Consider the following 14,953-nt stretch of genomic DNA (forward strand, 5'->3'; position numbering starts at 1 on the left):
CTCTTCTTTTCCCGGGAGATTGTGAGCCTTTCCAATGACATGCTGATAAAGGAAAACTTTTTAAAAAATCATTTTTAGACAGTTGCAATATTTTCAAACCTTTAATTTTGAATAGTTGGTACTGCTGAAACCTTACATTCTTACATTGTAGCCACTCACATCAATACATTGCACAAAACTTTTTTGTGATTGAGCTCACTAGTTGCATTTCGTTGGCAAAGCAAACAACATTCAGAAGGAAATGGCTTCTGAAACCATTGCTTTTCATCATTTGGATGAGGAATTAAATGAAATATGTGTAAAGAATGGGCAGGTTGAGTGGCAGGCTGAATTCAAGGAATAAACAAGAAAGTGGAGTTGGTTGGACAAAGAGGTTTTTTATGGATTTCTGTGCTAGATGGGTGTGCAGAGGAGTAATAGCACAGAGAAACTTAATTATAAAGATGAGAATTGTAAATTTAAGGCACTGGATGACTGATTCCAAATGTGTACTTGTGGAAGTTTGAGAAATAAAATATGAACAGAATTCTAGATAAGATCAAAAAACTGAGGAGCGAATAAAAGGCCAGCATGGAGGATATTGAAACAGTCGACAGAAAATGCTGGAAACATTCAAAATATCAGGTAGCGTTTCTGTAGAAAGAAACACAGTTAATGGGTGGAATCCTCACAGGTACAATGTGATGGTTTTGGGTGCTTGCAGAAAGTTAAATCTCCTAAAGGTGATTATGGCTTGGTATCCTGATCATCCCATCTATTTCTAAGTTTTGTTTGTGTGGATTTGCAGGCAAGCAGAAATCCCTGGTTAGCTGTAAGTTAAGCTAAGTAAGTTAAATATTGTATTAGGTTATCATTCTGGCTTTAACAGCCAGAATACCTTTTTCTGATCTGTCAGCAACTTGTGAAGGGTGAATAAACAGTGAGAAGAGTTTCTTCAACAGAACAAGCTGAGAAGGTTTTGTCCAGTGAAATTAAACAGCAACAGCCTTCTCCAGGTCAGAGGTTACTGCTCTCTGCACTTCCTCTCTCAGAGAGTGCTACCAATGCTTGACAGGAAGGCATTTCACTGGTTTTCCACTTCACTCACTTACTACAAGCAACTGGAACCTACATTCACCACAGCATGGGAAAGACTGATGCAGCTGTGTTAACGGACAAGAGAAGAAGCAACTCCAGTGGCAGCATTAGCTACCTTCTCTTCGTCGACATGGCTGTTCACAGGGCATATAGGGATGGACAAAGAAATGCAGCTGAAAGGAAGTGAAAGCCCACTGACAGCAAGACACTGCTGATATCAGTGGTATCCTAGAATAAGACCTCCTCAGTGGAATAGATGGACACACATTGCCAGTGATCAATAACATGTCCTTTAATGGAAGACTGTCCACTCACATGACCCCACCCCATCCCTCCCAATCCTCAAGGTTTCTGCCTTTCCCAGAGCTTTTCTTCTGCTGTCAGGAGAGAAAGCAGAGCACAGTGAGTGTTCATTATAGTTTCTGTGAACAGAAGGGAAGATCAATATTTATGAAGGGTGACTGGGCATGCAAACAAGCAGTAGCTTGTGGGTGAAAATGAGAGCATTGGCTGATCAAATAGAAATGTGTGAAACCTATAGACAGAGGAATAGGTGCAACTGTACATCTGTGGTCCTGAGTAATGCTGTGTAAGGAAACTCAGAGTGAGCTTGGTACCTGGACATGTTATACTATTCATCTGATCACTTCAGGCACTACTTCCTCATGATGCACTGACGCCAGTTTGGAAGGACCATCTTTCTGCTTTTGACTTTCTTGGCCATTTCCATCCACATCTGAATGGTTTCAGAGGTTATTCTGTTTCTTCTGACCAAAGAAAAATTTGCCTTACCTCAGATCCTGCAGCATAACACCCAAATAAGAATGAGAAACCAGGAAAGTAGTCTTTCCTAGTCTCTTCTTCATTCTTGTGATGCAGAAGCTTCAAAAACCCAACTTCTGGCAAACCATTGTCATCATGCTTTAACTAGAATTCAGTCGTTTGGTAGATTCAGTATGTTATTTCATCTGCCCTTCCTAGTTGTTTGGGGAATGTTGAGGTGGCATGATAATGCCATTGTTTGGTGAAACAGCCACAGCATACTCTGCCCCTGACCATTCAGGTACCCAGTCCATTATTGGACCTGCTGTTTGGCCAGGGAATAAGCTGGTAAAATTCCACCCAGCTTTTCAGGCTCGTTGTGATCCAATCAAAGACAATTTCTGGAATAGGGAATGGCAGCTATATCAAGATTATGGAATTTTTGGCAGAAGCTGAAGAGCATGGCCTTAGATTTCCCAATGTTTAACTGTAGGAAATTGTAACATATCACATGACTGGACATTGGACAAACAATCTGACAACAGAAAGGCAGTGGATTGGTTTATTGAGAGAAACTGAACTGGATGTCATTGTGCATGTGTGGAAACTAAAGGCTTGTTTGTGATAATGCCATCAATGTAATAAATGTGGATGACGAAGAGAAAAAAGAGGAGGAGGCCATGTCTGACATGTTCTGCAGAAATTGGTGTTGGGAAGGTGAGGGAGAACTGTACTTTATGCAGAGGAAGTTTGAGGATTTATTTATAGCTTATTCATATTATGCTTTCAATATTATTATTACGTTTACATAGAAACTTGGACCAGAAGTGGGCCATTAATCCCTTTGAGCCTAATTAATCCTCAGAAAATCACCTGTCAAGTTATAAAGCATGATTTGCCTTTCATAAACCCATGCTGGCTTTATTCTATTCCATTAGTGCTTTACAAATGGTCTGTTAACACATATTTGACAATAGACTCTGGTATTTCCCCCCCATTACAATAACTGATCTGTAATTCTCAGTTTTTTTCTCTCCCCTTTTTAAGCAGTCGGCTTACATTTGGCATCTTCAAATCTAGAGTCGATAGAATATTGAAAGATGACCACCAATGTATCCAATATTTCCAGAACCACTTCCTTTAGTTCTCTGGGATGTGGATTATCAGACCCTGGTGATTTATTAGCGTTAACCTCATTAATTTCCCCAGAAACATTTTCTTACTAATTCTGATTTCCTTCAACTCCTCCCTCTCAATAAACCCTTGACTAACACTAACATTTCCAGGAGGTTACTTGTGCCCCGTTCTGTGAAAGCAAAACCAAAGTATTTGTTCAATTCTTCCACCTGTTCTTTGTTCTCCACTTTAATTGTTCCTGTTTCTGACTGCACAGCTGTCTTTACTAATCTTCTTGTCACATACTTAAAGAAATTTTTATGGCAAGTATTTTTCTGTTTCCTGCAGTTTTACATTTATTCTCTATTCCCCTTCTTAATCAAATGTTTTGTCCTCTTTCGTCAAATTCTAAAATGCTCCCAGTCCTTGTTTGCTGTTTATTTCTGGCAATTTTATGTCTTTTCTCTTTGGATTTAATACTATCCCTAATTTCTTTTGTAAGTCATAGCTGAGCCACATTTCCTGTTTTGTGCCAGACAGAAATGAATAATTGCTGTCATTTATGCACACATTCTTCAAATGTTAGCCACAGTTTTTTATTCAAAGATTCAACATCTTGCAAGTTATTAGGTCTTAAAGGAAACTGTATCCTTCTCATTATTGAAATTTGGAACAGGTTACCAGATGTTTTTAATTCACTGCAATATGCATTTTGGAAGATCAAATGCAGGTGCAAAATATACAATAAATGGCAGAACCCTAAGGAGTATTGACACACAGAGGGATGTACAAGTCCCTGAAAGCAGCAACATAAGTGAATAAGATGGCGAAGAAGGGGTACAGCGTGCTTGCCTTCATTGGCTGGGGCATTGAATATAAAAGTTGGCAGGTTGTGTTACAACTTTATAAAACTTTAGTGAGGCCACATTTGGAATATTGCATGCAGTTCTAGTCGCCTCACAGCCAGAAGAACATGGATGCTTTAGAAAGGATGCAGAGAAGGTTTACCAGGATATTGTCTGGTCTGGATGGTTTTAGTTCTGAGGAGAGCTTGGATAAGCTCAGATTGCTTTCACTGGAAGGACAGAGGCTGAGGGGCGACTTGATAGAGGTCTACAAAATTATGAGCTGCCTAGACAGGGTGGATAGCCCGAGGCTTTTTCCCAGGTTGGAAAGATCAACTACAGGAGGGCGCAGGTTCAAGGTGAGACAGGGAATTTTAGGGGAGAAGTGCAGGGAACATTTTGCACATAGAGGGTGGTGGGTGCCTGAAAATGCACTGCCAGTCGATGTGGTGAAGCAGGCACCTTAGTAACATTTAAGGTTTATCTTGATAAACACATAAATGGGAGGAGAACAGAGGGATAAAAACTGTGCATGGGCAATACATAGTCAGTCTAAATAAGGATTGGAATCAGTGCAGGCTTGATGGGCTGAAAGGCTTGTTCCTGTGCTGTATTGTGTTGTATATATTATAAGGAATGTATTGGTGACATAAAAGCATGACTCCGTTTTGACTTGCCAAACCTGGATGTTGTCAAATGAAATGAATTAATTCAGTGAATTAGTCCAGTCCAGTCCTGATCCAGTCAACTATGAAGACACTTTCCCCCAATTAACAGTGTCCATTTTCAAACATGCAGATAAAAAACAAAGAACAAAGAAAATTTACAGCCCAGTAACAGGCCCTTCGGCCTTCCAAGCCTGAGCCGATCCAAATCCACTGTCTAAACCTGCTGCCCAATTCCTAAGCATCTGTATCCCTCTGCTCCCCACCTACTCATGCATCTGTCCAGACGCATCTTAAATGAATCTACCGTGCCTGCCTTTACTACCTCTGCGGGCAATGCATTCCAGGCAACTACCACCATCTGTGTAAAACAATTGCCGCGCTTCTCCCCCTTAAACTTTTCACCTCTCACCTTGAAAGCATGACCTCTCGCAATTGAATCCTTCACTCTGGGAAAAAGCTTATCTCTATCTACCCTGTCTATACCCTTCATGATTTTGTAGATCTCAATCAGGTCCCCCCTCAATCTCCTTTTTTCTAATGAAAACAATCCTAACCTACTCAACTTCTCTTCATAGCTAGCACCTTCCATACCAGGCAACATCCTCATAAACTTGCTCCAAAGCGTCCACATCCTTTTGGTAATGTGGCAACCAGAACTGTACACAGTGTTCTAAATGTGGTCGAACCAGTGTCTTGTACAATTTTGACATGACCTGCCAGCTCTTATACTCAATACCCCATCCGATGAAGGCAAGCATACCATATGCCTTATTGACCACTCTATCCACCTGTGCAGCAACTTTCAGGGTACATTGGACCTGAACTCCCAGATCTCTCTGCTCATCAACGTTTCCCAAGGCTCTTCTGATAACTGCATAATTCGCTCTAGACATTCCAAAATGCATCACCTCACATTTGCCTGGATTGAACTCCAGTTGCAGCTCTGTTGATGTGTTTGGGGCTAGATGTGTAATTCTAACCTGAGGTTTGAGTAGGAGAGTAATGTTAGCCTTTTTTTAGCAAGAACGGACGAGTAAAGTAAGTTTATTATTTTTTAATTTGTTTATGGGAGTAGACGAGCAAGGTTGATCCTTTAAGCTCTACCAAGAAAACATGGATTTCTATGCCTTTGGGATTCCTCCCTTGTGGGATTTTCCATCCAATACTTATACTTTTCCATCCTTATATTCATGGCAACATCCTACAAAACAGCTTCCCATTACTTAATTTTAATGGTCAAACTGTTGCTTCCAGCCAGTATTCCAGTGGCTGAGATTTGCAAATAAGATGTTAATGAGGCCTAGCTGTTAAAATCAGTCCAGCTTGTCTGCTGCTTTAACAGATTTAGATATGGAGTACTTTAAAAAGAAATTGTTGCACTTATTACTCCTAACTTCCAACATCTCCATGATTTGTGGTGGAATTCCAACTTCCAATTTGTTTTGAAAGAGGCACTTATATCCCAACGTCCTTTCATTGTACTGAACTGCAAGCCACATTCAGATCAAACTTATCATTGTTATTTTCAAGACTGTGTATTTGGTTTAATTAAATACAAGAAACATCTAATAGTTATGTTAATTATCCCTTGGCATGTAGAAATTTGTAAACAGTTCATTACCATTGAGATGTGTACGTAGCCAGAAAAGGTTGTTGTGGTTTTTTTCCCTGGTGTTCAAATGCTATTAACACACAAATTCCTTAAAGCACAGATCAGAACTATAATTTTACAAACTGTAAGTTTATTATATAATCCTCCTCAACACATGCCCTGTGATTTCATGCTATAAAAATAGCTAATGCATTGTATCCAATAAATACAACAATAGTTCCGAAACAGCAGAATAGAAACTGACCTGGCAGCAATGATGCTTTATGTAGTTGCATGAATGTAAATTTCCCTGTATATTTGATATCTGCTTGGCCTGAATAAATGCATAGTTATGAGTGGAATTGAAGTCAATTGCAATTAATATGGTCTGAGTGATCTAAATGCTGAATGTGGTGCAATGGGGCTTCAATGTTACAGGTTTTAGAAGAAATTGTATCATCTGTGAGAGCATTTGGCCAGATTAAATGATCTAGCAGGTTAGATAGTATTTGTGATTTGGTTGGTTGCACTGAGAATCAGAATGTGTTCCTGCAGCCTCAGACATAAAAAGTAAAATAGAGTAGAATTTATAAATGGTCGCCTGGACAAAATCTGTGCAAGTATTAATAAAGGTTGGCTTTGCCAGTGACAACTCAAATCTCATGAACAAATAACACATCGTTGTGAGCTTGAGAACTTTCTTCTGCATAATTACATAGAAAATGGATTTTGCTGATCAATCCACAGTTTAGAAATGTACATGCAAAATGTCAAGCAATTAATTTCTCTAGTTATTTCTCTAGTTACTGGAATGCAGTATGCAGTTCACAATTAAAAATGCTAGTCCAGTGAGATTTTACATGTAATTTCAGAGGAGGAAACTTTTGCCCTCTCATTCATCCACTAAGCACTTCAAAATATTTTTATGTCTGTTCCATAAGAACATTTTTTAATCAGGCCTGGATTTCTAACAGCTGAATTACCATCCATCAAAGCAGGCTGCAGGCAGAAATAAGTCTCTATTATCATTCAACTTCAAATCATGGAATGAAGGAGGCATTAGTTTTTCTTAACTCTTGGTTTTGATTTAGATTTATTTCTCCTAAGGACAAGTATTTTTACCAATTGTTTTTGAAAGACCTTTGTGGCTGAATTTCTGTTCACAATCCTTCTGCATCTTGCAGTGCGTATGGCTTCACCTGTCTGCCGATTATACTCCATATCCCAGTTGTATTGCAACCTCAGAAGAACTGTAAAAAAGAGCCCTCATTAGTGAAAGCAGGCTTTCTGCTAACAAGCCTCTACACATCTGTGACCTCCTTGTCATTGTCCAGTATTGCTTCCTTCTGAATCCAACAACTTTTGTAAATGCCTCCAACCACTGAATGTAGTGGTACCACCCATTCTTCAGCAGCAATGAGATGTCAAGAGCACCTCAACTAGAAGTCCCATGATGATTGCTTTATGTGATGGTAATGCAAATTTCCATATGCAGGCAAAAGTTTTTTCCAAATTCAGAAAAGCATTTACAAAACAAAAGAGGACGTTGGCACCAAATCAGTGCTAAATGCTGTTTAACCTCACAATCTGCTCGTTTTGTTTCGAGTATACTACCTCTTCATTAGCACTCCTACAATCTGCAACCTCAACAACAATGGTAACCAGTGCTTTCTGCAAAATGTATTGGAAATGTAACAGCAATACAATACTTAAAGGACCTGATAGATAATGTTCAGTGTGCCATTGCCATAAATTCAATGCGCAAGCTGTGTCAAGAGTGCATGTTTAGGCTCCTGGTGTTAAATTACTATGGAAACAGGTTGATAATGTAATGGGAGTCACAATTTAAACATTCATCCCAATTTTATGGATATATAATAATGAAATCACACTATTCTAACTCACCAGAGCAACACCCTAAATTGTAAAATTTTTATTTGCTGCATCAATTACTATAAGCTTTAGCTATTGAATTAATGTAACCAGCAGAGAATCTGATAAACTCATTGAATTTTTTGCAAATCTTACATTAGCTATGCATTGCATCTCTTTGGTGCCTCATCTGTCCTATCTTCTTTCTCACCACAGGTGGAAATACTCACCATTGCTGGGACTTCCCAGGATTCCCAGCCTCGGTGCTATTTTCAAAATCAAGCCCAGCACATGGTCAAGCACTGCCAGTCAGAGTTTTCCTTCACCATCCATGTGGCAGGAAGGGAACCAAAAATAAATGATTCTCAGGGCAAATAGGTGGCCTAGCTAACACTTCATTGCAAATGCAAGTGCACATTTGCCAATGGACTGCTAGTTAGGAACAAAGCCACAAAATGTTACGTATTCTTAATGTCATCCGTCTTAGGACCCTGCCTAAGGGAGTGCTAAGATTTCCCAACACACAGTGTAGCCTAACATCTTCTGATTGTTCAATGGGGGACCAACACATACTGGAAAGCCTTCAAATTGTTTATATTAGATTCCCTAAGTGTGGAAACAGGCCCTTCGGCCAAACAAGTCCATACTGACCCTCCGAAGAGTAACCCACCCAGACTAATTTCACTACATTTACCCCTGACTAATGCACCTAACACTATGGGCAATTTAGCTTGGCCAATTCACCTGACCTGCACATCTTTTGGAATGTGGGAGGAAACTGGGGCACACAGAGGAAACCCACGCAGACACGTGGAGAATGTGCAAACTCCACACAGTCACCCGAGGGTGGAATCGAACCCAGGTCCCTGGCGCTGTGAGGCAGCAGTGCTAACCACTGAGCCACTGTGCCGCCCATGTTGTTGAAAAGGTTCACATTTATTCAGTAACAGCAAAAGGTAACAAAATTCAATCAATCAAAAACTATATTTGCTTTTTGAAGTAAATAGGAACTGCTTGTCTTTTGAGTAGGAATACACTTACAGTCAGCGATTGATCATTGCACTGAGTTCACATCTCCTAGAACCAAATGTCAATTAAATCCTGGTTGGCTTGGCGTGCCTGCGTTATACTGCTGTGTAAAGCTGAAGGCAATGTTCCTCTTGCTCAATGTCCTCATAGAGTCAAAGAGATATACAGCAAAAGGCCCTTCGGTTCATTGCATCTCCTTAGGTCAAAATCGACCACCTACCTATTCTAAAACTATTTTTCAGCACTTGGCCCATAGTCTTGAATGCTTTGGCATCATAAGTGCACATCTAAATACTTTGTAAGTGTTATGAGGGTTTCTGCCTCTACCACCATTGCAAGCACTGAGTTCCACATTCCCACCACCCTCTGGGTGGAAAAGGTTTTCCTCATATCTCCTCTAAACTGTCAGCTCCTCACCTTAAATATATGCCTCCAGTTTGTTAGTCTCTCCATCAAGGGGAAAGGTTTCTTCTGGTCTTTCCTAATATGCACGTCATGATTGGTGCATCTCAATCATGTCCCCTCTAAATCTCTTCTACTCGAAGAAAAAGACTCCCCATTCTGTCTATTTTCTCTTCATGACTGAAACTCGCTGCCCAGGCAACATCCCTGTAAATTTCCTCTGTACCCTCTCCAGTGCAATCACATTCCTCCTATAATCTGGATTCCAGAACTGCATAGACAACTCTAGCTCATCTTCCTCCTTGGAAGACTGCTGCCCCTCTGCCAGCTCTTTAGAGTCCATCACATCCCTTCTTTGCCTACTTCAATTATGAAGGCACAGCATGCTTTGTCAAAGCATCAGAGCCTCATGTTTAGCAGGCCTGTCATCTTCTCCATGATGATGGAAGAATGAACTGAGTTGTATCTATGTTTAGACTCTAAGCCCTTCCTATCATATACCCGTCCAGATGCCTTTCAAATGCTGAAATTGTACCAGCCTCCATCACTTCCTTTGGCAGCTTGTTCCGTACATGCATCACCCTCTGTATGAAAGAGTCACTTTTCAGGTCCTTTTTAAATCTTTCCCCTCACATCTTAAACCAATGGCCTCTAGTTTTGGACACCCCATTCTAGGAGAAAGACCTTGGTTATTCACCCTATCCATACCCTTCGTGATTTTATAAATCTCTATAACATCACCCTCAGCCTCCAATGCTACGGGGGAAAAAAGTCTAAGCCTATTCAACTTCTCCCTATAACTCAACCCTCCAGTCCTGACAACATGCTTGTAAATCTTTTCTGCATCCTTTCAAATTTAACAACCTCTTTCCTATAGAAGGACAACCAGAATTGTACGTAGTATTCTAAAAAAGTGGCCTTATCAATGTCCTGTACAACCATAATTTGACATCTCAACGCCTAAACTCAATGTTCTGACTAATGATGGGAAGCATGCCAAACTCCTCCTTCACCACGCTGTCTGCCTGCAACTCCACTTTCAAAGTATGCACCTGCACATCTGGGTCTCTTTGTTTGACAACACTCACCAAGTCCCTACCACTAACTGTATAAGTCCTGACCTGGTTTGCCTTACCAAAATACAACACGTCACATTTATCTATATTAAACTCCATCTACCACTCCATGGGCAACTGGCCCCTCTGATAAAGGTCCCTTTGTACTTTGTGGTAATCTTCTTCACTGTCCACTATACCATCTGTTTAGCTGTCATATACAAACTTACTAATCATACCTCCTATATACATATCCAAATCTTTACATAAATGACAAAAAGTAAAGGACTTAGCACTGATCCTTGTGCAACAATGCTGGTCAACAGGGCTCTAGAAAAGCAACCCTCTATCACCACCCTCTGTCTCCCATCTTCAAGCCAATTTGGTATCCAATTGGCTAGCTCCCCCAGATCCTATGTGATCTAGCCTTGCTAACCAGTCTATCATGCAGAACCTTGTCGAACATTTTGTTGAAGTCCATATTGACGTCTCCCACTTTGCCTTCATCAATCATCTTTGTCACATCTTCAAAAAAAATCAAACAAGTTAGTGAGACACGATTTCTCATCCACAAAGCCATGCTGATTATCCCTAATCAGTCCTTGCCTTTCCAAGTGCATGTAAATCCTGCCACACAGAATCCCTCCAATATCTTACCCATCACTGATGTAAAGCTCACTAGCTTATAGTTCCTTGGCTTTTTACAGCCTTTCTTAAATAGTAGGACCACATTAGCCAGCCACCAGTCTTTCAGCACCTCATCCGTGGCTGTCAATGATGCAAATATCTCAGCAAGAGACACAGCAATCTTTTTCCTGGTTTCCCATAATGTACTGGGATATACCTAATCAAGTCCCGGGGATTTATCCATCCATATGCATTTTAAGATATCCAGCACCTCTTCTGTAAAATGAATTCTTTTCAAGGTATCATTATTTATTTTGGTCAAGCTTCCATGTCCTTCTCCTCAGTAAATACTGACGCAAAATATTTGGTTAGTATCTCACCCATCTCCTATGGGTCGATAAATACATGGTCACATTGATCTTTAAGGGACCCTGTTCTCTCCCTTGTTACTCTTTTGCCCTTAACGTACTTATACAATCTCTTTGGATTCTCCTTAACTCTATTTTCTAAAGCTAACTTATGTCTCCTTTTGCCCTCCTGCTATGCTTATACACCTCTAGGGATTCACTTGATCCCAGCTGTCTATATCTTATATATGCCTCCTTCTTTTTCTTGACCAGAGTCTCAATTTTTCTAGTCACCCAGCATTCCCTACACCTCTCAGCCTTGCCCTTCACTGTAACAGGAACATACTGTCCCTGAACTGTCACTATCTCACTCTTAAAGGTCTCCCACTTCCCAACATCCCTTTACCTGCGAATAGCCTCATCCAATCAAATTTTGAAAGTCCTGTCTCATACTGACAAAATTGGCCTTATTCCAATTTAGAACTTCTAACATTTTGATTACTACTATCTTTTTCCATAACTATTTTAAAACGAATAGAATTATGATTACTTGCCCCAAAGTTTTCTCCCACTGACACTTCATTCACTTTCCCTGCCTTATTTCTGGACAGAAGGTCAAGTATTGCTCCTTCTCTAGTAGGTACATCCACATTTTGAATAAGAAAGTTTTCTTGTACACACTTAACAATTCCCTCTCCATCCTTAATATTTTGATAGTCCCGGTCTATGTTTGGAAAGTTAAAATCCCCTACCATTACAACCCTATTATTCTTACAGATATCTGAGATCTCTTTACATATTTGCTTCTCAATTTCCTGCTGACTGTTGGGGAGCCTATAAGACAATCGCAACAATGGGATCATCCCTTTTTTATTTCTCAGTTCCACCCATATAACTTCACTGAACAATCTCCTAGGAATATCCTTCCTAAGCACAGCCGTAATGTTATCCCTGACCAAAAACACCACTCCCCCTACTCTTTTTCCTCCCTTTCTATTCCTTCCTATAGCATCTATACCCCAGAACATTAAACTGCCAGTCCCGTCTGTCCCTGAGCCACATTTCTGCAACAGCTATGATGTTCCAGTCCCATGTTCCCAACTGTGCCCTACGTTCATCTGCATTACCTGTCAGGCCTCTTGCATTGAAGTAAATGCAGTTTAAGTTATCAATCTTACCTCAATCTCTGCCAAGCTCTTGTCTGCCTTGACTATTTGACTTGTTCCCCTTATCCACTGCACCAGCCTCAGCCCTTTCTCTTTTCTCACCATCTGTAGAAGCAAAAACAGAAATTGCTGGAAAAACACAGCAAGTTTGACAGCATTTATGATTATTTAATGTTTCATGCCCAGTAACCTTACTTCTGAATTCCACTTGACTCCCAGCCATTTGGGGATAGGTTAAAACCCAGTTCACTGGTTTCCCATGTGAACCTTCTCTATTCTGATTTGTCACAAGCCAGGGTCTCCCATCAGCTGGTGGGTTTGTTTTACCTTCTTAGAGATGCTTTGGCACAATCCCAGAGCTTTTTTGCTGTTCTGGGAGTCCTGAATATAGCAGTTGCATCAGGAATCTGTTGTCAGGCATACAAACAATACATTCTATTAAATGGAACTCATTTTGAGTTTTTGGTGCTTCAATGCTGAGCATATCGACTTCAGAGAAGACACACCTGTTGTTCTGCCTTTCATACCAAGACAACATAGGGAGAGTCAGTTATGCATATGAAGAACATGGCCTAAAGAGAACAGAAAATGTAAAAGACAGGAAAAAATGTGTAGGAAGAAGAGGCAATTTTTGCTTGGTTGTTTTTATTCTATTTCAGGATTTAATATGATCATTTTTCATTTTTCTTTCAACCCTTAATCCTTTCCGTCTGCTGAAACCATCAATACACTATCCTTTTTAAAACGTCATTTGAGTAAGTACTGATTGCACTAGGTGGCAGTGTGTTCCATAATTCAACAAGTGTGAAGATGTTCTTTGGCTAAATTTAGCTTACAATATCTTCAGTTTTCAATCATATTTGCTGATTTTTCAGTCCTGAACTTGGACAAAATACCTTGCATTCCTATTAAGACATCTTTACAAATATTAGAAGCTTAGATCGTTATTAATTATTTTTTGTAATGAGGGTAGATTTTGTTTCTTTGACCAATCTTTGTGCCTCTAAAACTTGCAACATTGCCACTTTTTACAGTGTTACATAGTCCTCAAGGTGTAGAAAACTGATTAAGTGTATTATAATGTTTTGGGGTCTTTTCTGTTGTCTGGCTTATAAATTTACAGCTTCTTATTTTGGGATGATCTCATGATCCAACTCCCAATGCCTTTGAAATTGTCTTTATCAGTTTTGATATGCAGATAGGCTTTCTGAAATGTAGCTAAAATGATGAACAGAACAATCTTTCTGGCAATTCCGTTAGTTTCCAGAATTTACCTTCTGCCCAGAGGATTTGAGGGTATATTTAATGCAGAGGAAGAACCTGACAACATGAAGGAAGATATCAGTAACTTTCAGAATGAGTATATAATAAGTTTGAATATGAGTTTTCTGAAGTGGTCCATTTTATTAGGAAGAGTAAGAAAGTTGCTTCATGATTTGATAGACAGAGTCCAAATGGGATAAAAGAGCTAGAGAACCTAAGGGATTAGGTACACAAATCATAAAAAATAGGCATGCACTTCAATAAAATTGAAAAAAAAACAAGAATCACAGATCATGTTTGGAAGGGAAGAATTGAGAAGTAGAGAAATTATATTAAGCTGTGATGTTTCGAACACACTTGTAGCACTGTACAATAATATGGAAACCAAGACTATAAAGATAATAATGATTCACAAGAATGATGTGAGAACTCAGAGAATAAACATATCAGGAAAGGCTGAACAGATTGATTCTTTTCTCTGGAAAAGAGAAGAGTGAGGGGTGATCAAATCGAGATCTTAAAAGTATGAAAGGGCTTGTATGTTGGTCATGCAGATACAGTTCTCACTTTCAGTGTGTCTAAAATTGAAGGACATAAAAGTAGAATGGCCTACTCAATCTTACAGAAAATTAAAGATAAGCTCCTTTACCTAAGGAAAAATTGGAATGTGGAATGCGCTGGCAAGAAGTAATGATGGCAATAACATCAATGCATTTAAAGGTAAATTAGATAAGCAGTTGGGGATAAAGGGACAGAAGGAGATAATAATGGGGTTAGATTTATGTAGGTGGAAGCATGTACATGTGGAGTGAAAATGCTGGCAAGAACCTGTTGGGCCGGATTGTCTGCTTTTAGGGCAAATGTTTTCCAGCCTAGTGGAGGCAATTTCCAGAAGGTTGGGAAAATCAGAGAAACTGAAGATAATTCTGCATCCCAGTGTGATGCTGCTGTCTTCAGCTTTTTCCTGGGCAGTTTGCAAATCTCTTGAGGATCTGGAAATGTGTTGCTGGAAAAGCGCAGCAGGTCAGGCAGCATCCAGGGAACAGGAGAATCGACGTTTCGGGCATAAGCCCTTCTTCAGGAATGAGGAAAGTTTGTCCAGCAGGCTAAGATAAAAGGTAGGGAGGAGGGAC

Source organism: Chiloscyllium plagiosum, chromosome 19 (genome assembly GCF_004010195.1).
Source record: "Chiloscyllium plagiosum isolate BGI_BamShark_2017 chromosome 19, ASM401019v2, whole genome shotgun sequence".
Classification (NCBI taxonomy): domain Eukaryota; kingdom Metazoa; phylum Chordata; class Chondrichthyes; order Orectolobiformes; family Hemiscylliidae; genus Chiloscyllium; species Chiloscyllium plagiosum.